Consider the following 12,813-nt stretch of genomic DNA (forward strand, 5'->3'; position numbering starts at 1 on the left):
ATTACATATGCAATAACTAACGTGTAATGCAATTTTGGGCGTGGTGGTTTATGCATATGAATTTTAGGATTGAAATTTAATGTCTGCAGATACCCGGTTACTGTAATTGTATACCCTCTGTAATTTAATATGATATTAATATCATATATAATAATACTATTATTATCCTAACTCAATGTACACTAGTAAAATATGATTAACATCGTGTCGCATACGGTACAGCAATATCAATAAAAGTAATTATGTCGAAAATAGAGTTAATTTAGTTTTGTGTTTGACAAAATTTCATTTCAAAATTTTATAACAATATATTATGTAAATTCATGATTGTGTTCCATAGATTACTTCTATTCGAATTTGTTTTCAATTATTATAACGTTGACTGGAAATCAAATGCAGATATCGTTTTTGTGTAAACATTTTAATAAGAAATTTTAAACATTTTACAAAATTGCGTATGTACGGCGTACATTGAATTAAATTATCTTTATTTATACTTTTTTTTTATCAATCGTACGCAACTTGTCGGCATAACAAATAGTAGAACGATTATGTGTTGTTTTCTTGGAACGTGCCTACCTCACCACTAAGCTATTTGCCTTCTGACGACAGACGGTATCACATGCGTGTGCTGTCGGTAGCAACGTCGGGCCAAGTGCTGGTTTTGGCTAGGACGAGAAGAAAAAAATCATGAACTCTGTCCGTCTTATTAGATTACTTCAAACGAACAAAATTTGCTACTGTCGCCACCGTGACCGCTGCGAAAATTCGAAAAAGTTATTTTTGAAAATTATACCAAGTATTACAAGAAAATTTGCGGTGTTGTAAAAATTACATATTTCACTGATCAAGATTTATCCTCAGGTAGGACGCCAAGCATATAGGTGTAGAGAGCAGAGCGTCCAAACAAACAGCAGCGCATCCGCTGATAGGTGTGTATATGTGTCTAATTCGATTGACGACGATGAGTAGAGTGAACACCAAGGACGATTTTGTACGGGATGTGAATAAAAATGGTTCACATCATTATCGTGGATTTATTATCGAGACCTAATATATATTGACATTGTATTCATATACGTCACGCGCCTAAAGTAGATCAATAAAAAGCCACGTGGAGGCCCAGGATGTCTCGGTTAATTTTCTTTTTCCTTGTATAATTATGTGAGTGCGCTGTGAACGATAAACGACGTCGTTATAGAATATTGTACTCAGTAAAGCTAATGGGCATTGGTCGTAAGAGAAATTTGTTTTCAAGTATTTTCATACAAAAAAAAAAAAATACAAAGAAATGTCAAGTTGGACGAACATTAAAACGGATATTACAACAACACAGTCCGGCGTTAATAAAATATATGAGCCCTTTAAATAAAAACCAATTATGTGTATGATTTGTTGTTTGAAAAACATTTTACTATTTGCCAAAAAGTTCATTTTCTTGGCACCACTACGTATCATATTAGGTATGACTATTATTTGTCGTGTACTATAATGTATATTTGTGTTTACTAGACATTATAATATTGTCTAGAATTTAGGCTATAGTCACATCCATTTAAGTAGACATCTATATAGTCAATATATAATCTGTTTTCTTCATTGACCAAAAAAAAAAAAAAAACACAGTTGGAAATTTATTGATAAATTGTATTTCAGTTGTAAGAATAGTTTTGACTTAGCACAGTTTTCCTGTAAGACGTTTTATCGAATTTTGGTAAATCACTTAAAAGTTTTTCCTCCGCCACAATCGCCCACTAAAAACCGTAAGTTGCTGACTTTGAGTTATTACATCATCTAATACAATTCTATTATTTTCAATACCGATAACAACGCCCGCTTCTAAAAAGTTTGATACCATTTTTTTTTTCATTTTAAATTTCCACAATTAATAGCCATCGGTCTCCGACTGTCGGACAATGTATTAGTTACGATTTAACTAACATAATGTTAACTTGAAATGTAATTTAAATGTGTTTATTGTTTTGTTGGATGAAAATGAGGAAATTACATGTTACATATTATTTAAAAAAAACTTGTCTAGCCTTAATTTTGTGTAAAGTATACTATTATATCAGCGATTTATTACACTGTCGGTTGAGCATAATAATTATCTGATCACCTTTAACAGCACGCAACCAGCTCGGGTTTTTTTTAAATTACCCCGGCCAGACATCAGCTATGTCATTAGAATATTATATACATGTGCACACACAAACATAATATGCACTAGCCGTTATAAACAAATATAATATACTTTTGTAAGAAATACGATTTAGATAGATTTTCCTTATTTATATTATTATATCAAAAGTAAAATCTAACACCATATTATTAGATAATATGATTTTAATCATCTCACTTAAATTGTTATCGACTAGAGTTTAAAAAATCGACAAAGTTTCTTATACGACGTTTTTCACATCCACACGAGCAATACAATTAAGAATCGGTCCTTCGTAACAATTTATTGTGATTATATTATTATTGTTAAGCATGGTCGGATTAAGTCATTTAAATGGACAGTGGCCATAAAATGACCAGAACATTTTTATACACACTAATAAAAGACTTTTAGGGCCCTTACACGATAAATGTATTTTGGCCCTTAACGAAAAACAACTTTTACTAAATAACGACTAAAACTCTTCTGTATTACAAAAAAATATGTACATTATTATAATACGTTAACGTGACGCAGATGTATTTTTTTTCTTTTTGGCCCCTAGTTACTGTGCTTGTATAAGGGCTTTTTGTTTGATCCAACAGCGTTAGGTCCCCAAAATCTTACAATTCATAATAATAATATATTAATAGTATGTTAAACGAGCGCAAACGCGAATCGTACCGCGTAATGCGCTATTAATTTTTACGAATGATTTTTTTTAATAGTTTACCGCTAACAGCAAACAAAATAAAACTGTTTAAAATGGTTTTTTATTTTTTTTTTTCAACTTGAGCGCTGAAATGACAGTTAAACTATATAATATTAAAAGTATATTTCTACGAACAAGCTACGTTAAGTGTAAAGAATGAATGGAGGGTGGCTATTAAATGCGAAAACATGGAGTCTCGTTAAAAAAAAGTTAACGCCGATGTGGGTTCACAAAATCCGCCTCGGTTAACACACTATAACAATATTAATATCGCATTTTCGTCCCGAATAATTGCGCCGTTAAGTAAGTACAGGTCGTTCTGCCGGGGTCGGAGGAAATGGCGTCGGCGGGGGTGGTAGTTATAAACCGAACTAGGTGTGTACGCATTTCCATGGAAATTATTTGGAATTGATTGCGCACGCGAACCGCTTGTGCTTATCTTTCTTTCTTTTTTTATTAATTTTTTCTTTTACTTGCCACCATCGTTTTGCCGTGCTCGGACCTACGACAAAGTTTCCTAATTAACACGATAATCACATGGCCCTATGTGTGTAATATATAATTATGTAGAATTTCGCTTGTGGGCGTAATTACCGGAGGAAGCCTAGTTAGTATTATACGTAGTGCACACCGCACCGCATTGTACGTATACAATATAATAATAATTATTATGCAATTTCATTCAACCGTCTGTGTGCTACTTGAATGGCAGCGGTAAACGCATAAACACGGCGAAAGCCCCACAACGACACGGCGCTAGTTAATTTGGATTTTGAAAACCGCATCCAAAATTACCCGCGGCACACTCAGCCAAAACCCACGTGACCTTAAAGTCTTATCGTTTTTAAAAGAATAAAAATAAAATTATTCAAAGCATATTATACACTTTACAACCGAACCGCGCGGCACATCATTATGTAGTTGTTATATTAATGACCCAGAACTTATAAAAATAATACACATTTTGTTGTACAATATTTATACGCTGTAGTGACGGCCGTTTTAAAACATAGTTTTCACCCAATAGATTTTATGACCTTTATGCTGTGAAAAATAATAATTATGATTATTATCGTAGTTAATTTACATTGTCTACATCGTTTTAATGTATATGGGCTATTTGTATCACAAGCTTTAACTACTTTTTTTTCCTCGTTAATGATCAATTATCACAATAATATTATAATAAATATACAATGTAAAATTGCTATTAAATATTAATATTTATATATGGTTTGTTTTTACATAAAGTGTAATATGACTGCAGCACAAATATGTACTCAACAGTCGGGAACATATTATACAATAATATGTGTGCTCTCTTATTCTGTACATTTATTTTTAAATAATTAATATTCAGTATACACGATTGTTGTACTCTATCTAACAGTATTCTTACAGTAGTTTTAATTATACTGATTAAATAGCTATGTATAGTCCCGGTTCTATAAGGTTAGTTTAGCTATTTGCATCGTTAATTCAGCCATATGGAAATTGATGTCTATACTATACCTGTTATGTAACAATTAATAATACAAACTAAATGTACATACAGAAATCTCATCTAAAATTTAACGTTTCCTAGTGATTACTGGAACATAATTTAGGAAAATAAAAAAATATGTAAATTACAATCTTCCTAAGCATCTGTATCATTCTATCATCTGTAATATATTTGTTTAAGGGCGTGTAAGTATTGCGCAGAACATTACTTTCCTAACTAATATAACTGAGTATTATTTACCATGGAAATAATCTACTTAGACTATTATTTACGGTTAAAACACCTCGGTGGTGTTAGGTGTCATTTTTGAAATCAATATGTATGTAGGTTAATGTCTTATTCGCACACTGGCTTTCCCTCAATTATTATCCTATTGTCTTATACCGTTGTGTCCACGATGACATGGTAGCTGCAATTTTCTCACCTAAACACTATGTTATATCCTGTTAGGACTTGAAACAGTTATTTTTTTTTCTACGGTAAAGTATATATTACCTACACTTAATATGTAAACCTAGTTATAACGCCACCGCCGTCCGACAAAGGATAAACGGTGTAGTGAGGCCAAATAATAAATTCAAAGCAACTGTTTGCGTTATATTATATTGGCTGCCTGAACCAGTGTCCTATATAGCTTGTCGCAAAGTTACATTATTTCTAAAAATGAGTTTCGCAATAATAATTAGGTATGTGTTATTATATAAAAATATAACACAGGTGATGTGAGCTATGTATACTATTTACATATATATTATTATCTGTACTCAACTGTCTGCATAGACGATTATTATTACAATAAGTGATTATGTTGATAGTTGTTTAATTATGAAATAAACGTTCATAAATATGTAAAAAACAAATTATTATGTTGAGCCAATAAATATGATTATATTAATTTAAGTTGCACTTTATTTACTATGATAGGTATTGTGTGTAACGTTATACTATAGTTACACAATATACTTATAGGTATACAATTGGACTGCTTAAAAATATAATAGTTAAAGCTTCTCTGACCTCTGTTGTCTTTCAGTAATATTAATGGTGGATATTACTTTACGTATTTTGTTTTCATTTTTCTCATTAACAAAATAGTACACGCGAATGGACTCGGTCCTTGAGACGGTTCTCATAGGTATTACTATTCTAGCACCAAGTCCCTTTCTACTGACCATTACCCAATTTATAAATACAATCTTCGCGTTTGCTTTAGGTGGTTTGCAATTAAGTAGCTGTATCAATTGCTATTGAATAATTTTGTATTGCTTAATACAATTTTTGTACAATGTATTATATATTTTTATATTCGGATAGTTTTTGACGAGTACATTTTTGATATACTTGCCCGCATTATATTTATTTTATCATCAAGATTTTCCCCGGGCTAACCCAACCGACAGCACGGTACACATGTTGGTTTAAAAATTGTTAGCTAACAAATTTCCTCACATTCTATACAACGCGCGCAAGCGGCTATAAATAATAATAAAGAGCGCCGAGAGAGATCAAGCAACAAGAATAAATTTACGGTGGACTTTTTTTTTAATAAATCCGTTAAAAAAACATGTTTTATACCGAGAGCTGCAGCATAGTGCATGTCACTCAATGTCTATATATATATATATATATATATATATATACAAATAAATAAATAAAACCTACTCCGATTGTGCATTTTATACCTCTAAAAAAACTTAACAGCACAGAATCTTGGCGAAGAAATTAGAATGTCGTCTATCCGTTTAATTTAAACGACTACATTAAATAAGTACCGACAAAATAGTTTTAAGCTAGTTTATAAAAAAAATCTACTCGACACGTTAAATACTCTTATAAACACAATTTTTATTTATAAAAATGCCATCTTAGTGCTATAATCTGGCATTTGTTGTTGTTGTTGGTTAAAAGATTAAAATGTGGGGTTTGTTTTTTAAGTACTCGAAAAATATGGCAGAAAATCAGCTGATGATAAGGCATATTCATGACCCGATGTCTTTTCTTCGAGGGAAAAATTGACTTAGACTTTTGCCTATTGTACAAAATAGATGTGTGTGGAAACTGGAAAACTCAGAAATTGTACGAGAGGGAGTATAAAATAAGAAGTATGGTACAATACATGAACAAAACAAACGATGCGCAAATCCCTCCTCCCCCCCCAAAAAAAAAAATGATTCGGAAAACAGGATTTTTGGGAAATAAACACAAAGTGTTTATATGTCGTCTGGGAGATTCAGCCGCACAGTTATAACCGTTAAAATTTATCATCTGAAACTCCCAGCTCGCACAGACTGCCGGCCAACAAAACGGATATAATGTTAATTTTGTTCCATTAGTGTCTAGCAACCGCCACTATTATCGAGAGATATTATACGTGGCTTATTTCTTTCTCTTGTATTTATTTTTTTTCTTCCCCTATTCGCCCCTTCACCTTGCCTAGCGTTCCCGTCCTTCGACGACGTTGTGTTGTGTAAATGAGCCGGCAATAATGTTCGGCGGCAGCGCACATCTCGGTTGGGTCCGTAAGCACGTTTTTAGCTCATGCGATTTTACTGTTTAGTCTTAATTATTATCATTTTTTTTTTATGTAGTTATATTCGTATAGCTGCTAGACAATTAAAACGCGGTCGGAATTTTTAAGTATCTGCGCGTCCGTCGTTACCATCGAATGTATTCATACTGTAAACAGAAAACCAACATCGGATTGCTGGTGGGTAATCATATATTTTTTTTTCTTTCTATAATATCGAAAGACGTTTAAAATTGATAGAAGATAATATTCTGTATCGGCGTGAATTGTGTAGATATTTGAAAATGTAATTATCAGATTCCCGTAAGATAAATTTAAGGATTATACGTCTAGTTTGTATCTTTTTTTAATTTTTTTTATTACGAGTTATGATTGCGTGTTGTACTTTCGTGTATCGAGTTCGTCGATTTATCATTTATATTATGTTATTTACTTCAATAATTATTATCGATTAATAAGAACTGTAGTCTCCCACTCGAACACAAGAACGTGCGCAAGGTATCCCGCCGCCTGGGAACAGGATAGAGAGCCCAGAGATAAGACGGAGGAGGACTGTCTGACGTTTCTTATGTGAATTTAATAACACGTTAAACGGGTGAATAAAATAATACATAGGTAATAATATACTGTGACCCTGTCGGTGTCTTGACGCCCATGCGCGTTCCACCAAATAGCTGTTTACGCCTGTTCAAATCCTATACTATACAACCGTCTTGTATCCGTATTATACTATTCCTTATTCAAACTCATATACTAAACGTTCAATTTACAAACGACGGTCACAAATCAATACGGTTAAGGACGGACTACTACTAATAATGAAAATTATTTTAGATTTAATCGTTCGGCTTGTGTTTATAACCTCGGGGTCGGCCGTGTAACGAAATACATGTAACACATTTTTTTTTTTTTACACAAAATTATAATCTCACACCGTATTTCGATATATTATATTATAGGGACGGGCGTTCTAATATTATAATGTTCTTACACTCTCATTAACATATCTACGCATTGAAAGATTACCGATACACAACACGCCTATATATATAGGTATATGTATATGTATGAATGTGATATATTATGTCGTGGGGTGTACGTACAACCCGGAATAAACGGATTCACGATTGTGTATAGTATAATGAGGTCTCTGATATTATATTTAATGGCTGTGTCTTACATTAAACGCCATCGAATCTCGCCGAACGACAGGTCCACACCCAAATGTGTATGATAATATTATATTAACGTCAAACTCTCCACGCACGGCCCAATAGGTTTTCATTAATTTTGACCGTTTTGGAATTATGTAGAAGTAATATTATCACGACAATATTATGACAGTAATTTATCTTGAGTCTCTGGAAAACAAACGCTGTGTATATATTATATTATTGTATATGAGTACCGGTCGTTGAGAACTGATAACGTGTCTGATAAGTTACAAATATCAAAGCCATTAGTCTGATATTTTGTTGTGCATAAGCGCCGTTTTTTTATCTATCAATTTGTAAAATGTATTATTATACCGACCACAACGGTGTAAAAAATATAGGTGGGTAGCTAAAAAAATACAACCTTTTTAAGAATTTACTTAAATCGGTTTTAAAATTAATGACCATGCATTTTCTAGTCTGATTTTAGTTAATGAGAAATTAAAGTTGACTCGACCACATTTTTAGCTAACAACATACATTATATATTCAGTTTTTTTAATTTTTTACTACAGTCACAGTAGTGGGCCATATTATATTCATACACTTAGTCGTAAGCTCTATGTTTTTAAATTGGCCCTATAGGCGCTGTGCCAAACAAATCAGATTGCACAAGAGTAATATATATATATCATATACGGCTGTATCTACATTGTGTTACGTGTGTGAGTTTGACATATTAACGATTTTGACACGAGTATTTACTGTTTTTTAAACTTAGAGTGGATTAAAAAAATTACAAACCGATGTAATTTTTCAACACTGCGCTTCGGTGTCATTCGAGAATATATAAGTTTTATCTTTTATTTCTATTGCCGACTGTCCGACTTTAAGCCGATGTATAGATGCAATAGTAAGATGAATCGTACTCAGGGCCAGCCGATTCGTTTGGACTTGGAATGTAATTTAAACGGATATGCACTGCTGCGGCACTACACGGATTCACGCGACGGAGAGAACGAACAATATAATATAATTAATCATTTCTCATTCACTCGGGTTATTATTCAACGTTTAATACGGATTAGAAAGCCCGTGAGCTGCCGGTCTGATAACGGCGGCGGCGGCGGGGACAATGATAACAATGTACTTGGTCTATATATATATATATATATAAACCACCGCGGCGTCGAGCCTATACGCTATATAATATAGCGGTTGGGGTCTTTAAGCCCGTTCTCGTCCGAAACACGGAGACCATCTTCGGTCGGTGCGGTACGTACTTATATTTAGGTTATCGTACTTAAGTCTTATACCTTACCGACGGACATTATTCATACACACGAGTTCAAGACGACGGGTTTTGAACTTTGAACGCGACCACCGCGAACGGGTATTAAGTCACGACATACACGTGTTGCTGAGAACGGTTAAATTTGATGAAATAAATCCGATTGGTAGGCTTGAAAAAATAATGAGAACACCAAAAAAAAACCGTGTTTTTTGCTGACGGAATTGTTGGAAATGAACACACCATTTTAGTCGAAGATCACTATATCAGGACCGCTGACCGCAACTTCTGTACCTAACTGCTGTACTCGGCGTAGTATAAGTATACTATAGTTATATCTCTACCCTCCCCCCCCCCCAAATAAAAAATATGTTATACTATAAAGATACACGTCTAGTTGCGTATTGAAAAATGGATTTTTATCGCATTAGTCCCAATTATAAGAAAACCCGTACACCGACATGATGTGTTATTGTTGTTATTTTATTCGGTGCCCGTTGGCCATTAAACAAAACAAACGGCGATACTCTACTAGAATAATAATAATAATACGAAAACACGGTGCGCTTTTTTTTTTCCCAAGTCCACGACGTTGTCGAAATTATAGCGAAAAATATAGAAATAGGTATTTCGGCGAGTCGGAGAACGCGTTGTTTCAGATGTTCTGTTATGATAATGCGGTCGTATAAGTATAAGAGGATTTACAACCGCCGCACGAGGTCCACAGTGGAACAATGGACACGAAATTTAAAATTATTATAAGCTCTACGGCGTGTGACATTTTAGCTGAATATTTAAGCGCTGATATATACGATTAAGATTAGACATAAAAAGTATTTTTCGAGAGCTCACGGATTTGGCACCGGCGCCCGTATTTCCATTGCGTTTCACCATGAACTGTAATTTACTTGATAAACGGCCAAGTTCAGACTTATACATTTCTAGCGTGTTTTCGTTTCCAAATTAATAGTTGGCCAAGGCAATTAACGCATTACGTTTCAAAGAGATTATAATATTATTTATACATATTAAACGTAGAAACGTCCACGTTTTGAACGTAAACCGTGTCATTTTTCTATTTTTATAATACACTGAAATCGTTAAAAAAACTAATTGAAATTGTACACAATGCACACAATTATCAAATTACAATTTCATTTGTTATGTTTTCGCTGATTTTAAAATAAAACTAAACTTATGTTTTATGGTTCCAATAAGTTCGAAATCAACGGTTATGTGCTAACCTGCGATTTGCTCAAGTATAGTTTTTTCAATTTTTAGTTCAAATCGATAATCTCACAAATTACGAGAACGCCGTTCATCAATAATATGTTTTATAAGGGGTTGGAAATAGGCAATTTATTCACATAATTGTATAAAAATAAGTCGTTATAAATATTTGTTGTCACAACGTCCGTCCGTGCAATGTTTTTAAAAAAATATGGAGGAAGACCAGTTCTACACACTCTAACTCTTTTAGACTTTGGTTTCAATAGACTAGAATTATTAAAAATTAAAAACCTTAAAAATGCCAGTACAAATGGATTTGTTTAGCTGTAAAGTAAGAAGGGGTGTTGTATGCATAATAAGCATATAGGGCATAAGTAAATAGAATTTCGTTCATACAACAAATTTAATATAATATAGTGATTTAATTTTGGAATAGATTAACATCTTATATAATTAAAAGCTTAAAAATTAATTAAACAATCGCGTTTACACTTGTCCCATTTACATTTATTGGTAGTAAAGAAATGAACATTATAATTTATTTACCATAAATTGACTTATATCAGTTAATCCTGAATTATGTTTAAAAAGTATTACTAGTTGTTTCAATATGAACAAAATTGTAATTGTATAGTATGTATAAAGTTTAAAATCACTGGTAAGGTAAAATTATATTTTTTTCACGTTAAAACCATACTGCTCTGATAACCAAACAGCGTAGCACGCACATATGTATAGCTATAGTTTACTGTGCGGTGGTATTCTATTAATTATTATTGTTGTACAATGTATTCTCTCTAAAGTGTTTTGGTGTAATGGCCTTTGGACAAAAAAAAATTGCTTTATTTAATTTCCAAAAATTCTACACAGTAGTATTCATTCGAAACCACGAGGGTGCTTGTTAATAAAGCGCATAAAAAAATTGTCGACTATATTATTATCATTATTATATTATGTTTAAAGGTTCTCGGAACGAACCGTGCGCGAGTCGGATACCACCTAATATATTACATTGTTTTACCCACTATAACGTTATTGTATGTAGCTGTTTGTTGTTAATAATAATTTACTATTGTACTGTTGTAATACACACGAACACGCAAGTACAGACTAATTTTTCGGTTTCGCGTTACATGTAATGCCTGGATTCGGAAAAAGTTATCGTCCGCTTAAGTACTTCCATAATAATAATAATTATGAGCTATAAACGCGACGGCTATCGTGGTCAGAGCAATAGAAATTTATCGTTGTCTCATAAAAAATATTACGTTTAGATGACCGTAATTTTATATAATAATAATAATATATGAAAACACATTACATATTGTATACAATATACATATATATATATATATACGCGACAACACTGAGCAACAGCCGTATGGAATATGACATTATTTCATGTACTCGGGGCCTATGTATCGAAATTATTATTATTATGCATAATATAATATATTATAATGCGCCTCAATGATTTCTCCAAAACGCGCTTACCTGTAATGCAGGTGTTATTTTTCATGTGCCTTGTGTAACGTTGCATACATCAAAATTATATACGAAATCATCAACCCACACAAGACCCGTCGACGTTTCCTCGTTATGTTATTATAATATTCGGTCGACTTGTAAGTCGTTAAAATAATATTAGACGCAAGTCGTATATTTTGAAACCGGTTCTCGCGTTTAAAAACTTACATGCGGACTGTGCGCAGTACTTGTATTATTATATACTTTTATCTATATAATGTATATACGTACCCAGTCGCACGTGTGTAAAATATAAAACGCAAAAAATAAACCTATACCGACACCGTTAAGTAAATCACCTTAGGTACATATAGGTACATCAATGTCGAGTCCTGTAGGCACTGTTGTCCGTTTGTTAGTAATAATAATATGTTAGGTAAACATACGCCGCTATATTGAATTGCACGATTCTAATTAGAATTCATAGACGTGGGCAGACTTTGCGGACAGAGAGTGCTAGGACACAGAAAGGACCCAGAGTTCCACACCAGAATCAAACCAGGACAGAGAGATAGTTAAAAAATCCCATCTAGTCCATCATCACGGAATAAAGATGGCAAAATTTACATTTTATTTAAATTGTAAAAAAAAAAATATAATATAACACTTGTTGTATACATTTTGAATGTCTGTAGGCAATTGGTGGTAATGTTCGATTAATATTGTCTTTTTGAATCTACTAGTCGAAATATTAACTTAAAACACTG

This window comes from Adelges cooleyi, unplaced genomic scaffold, assembly GCF_023614345.1.
Source record: "Adelges cooleyi isolate 19-005CV unplaced genomic scaffold, UGA_ACOO_1.1 ACOO_flye_CR_arks_rails_tigmint_CR_PRNA_376, whole genome shotgun sequence".
Taxonomy (NCBI): domain Eukaryota; kingdom Metazoa; phylum Arthropoda; class Insecta; order Hemiptera; family Adelgidae; genus Adelges; species Adelges cooleyi.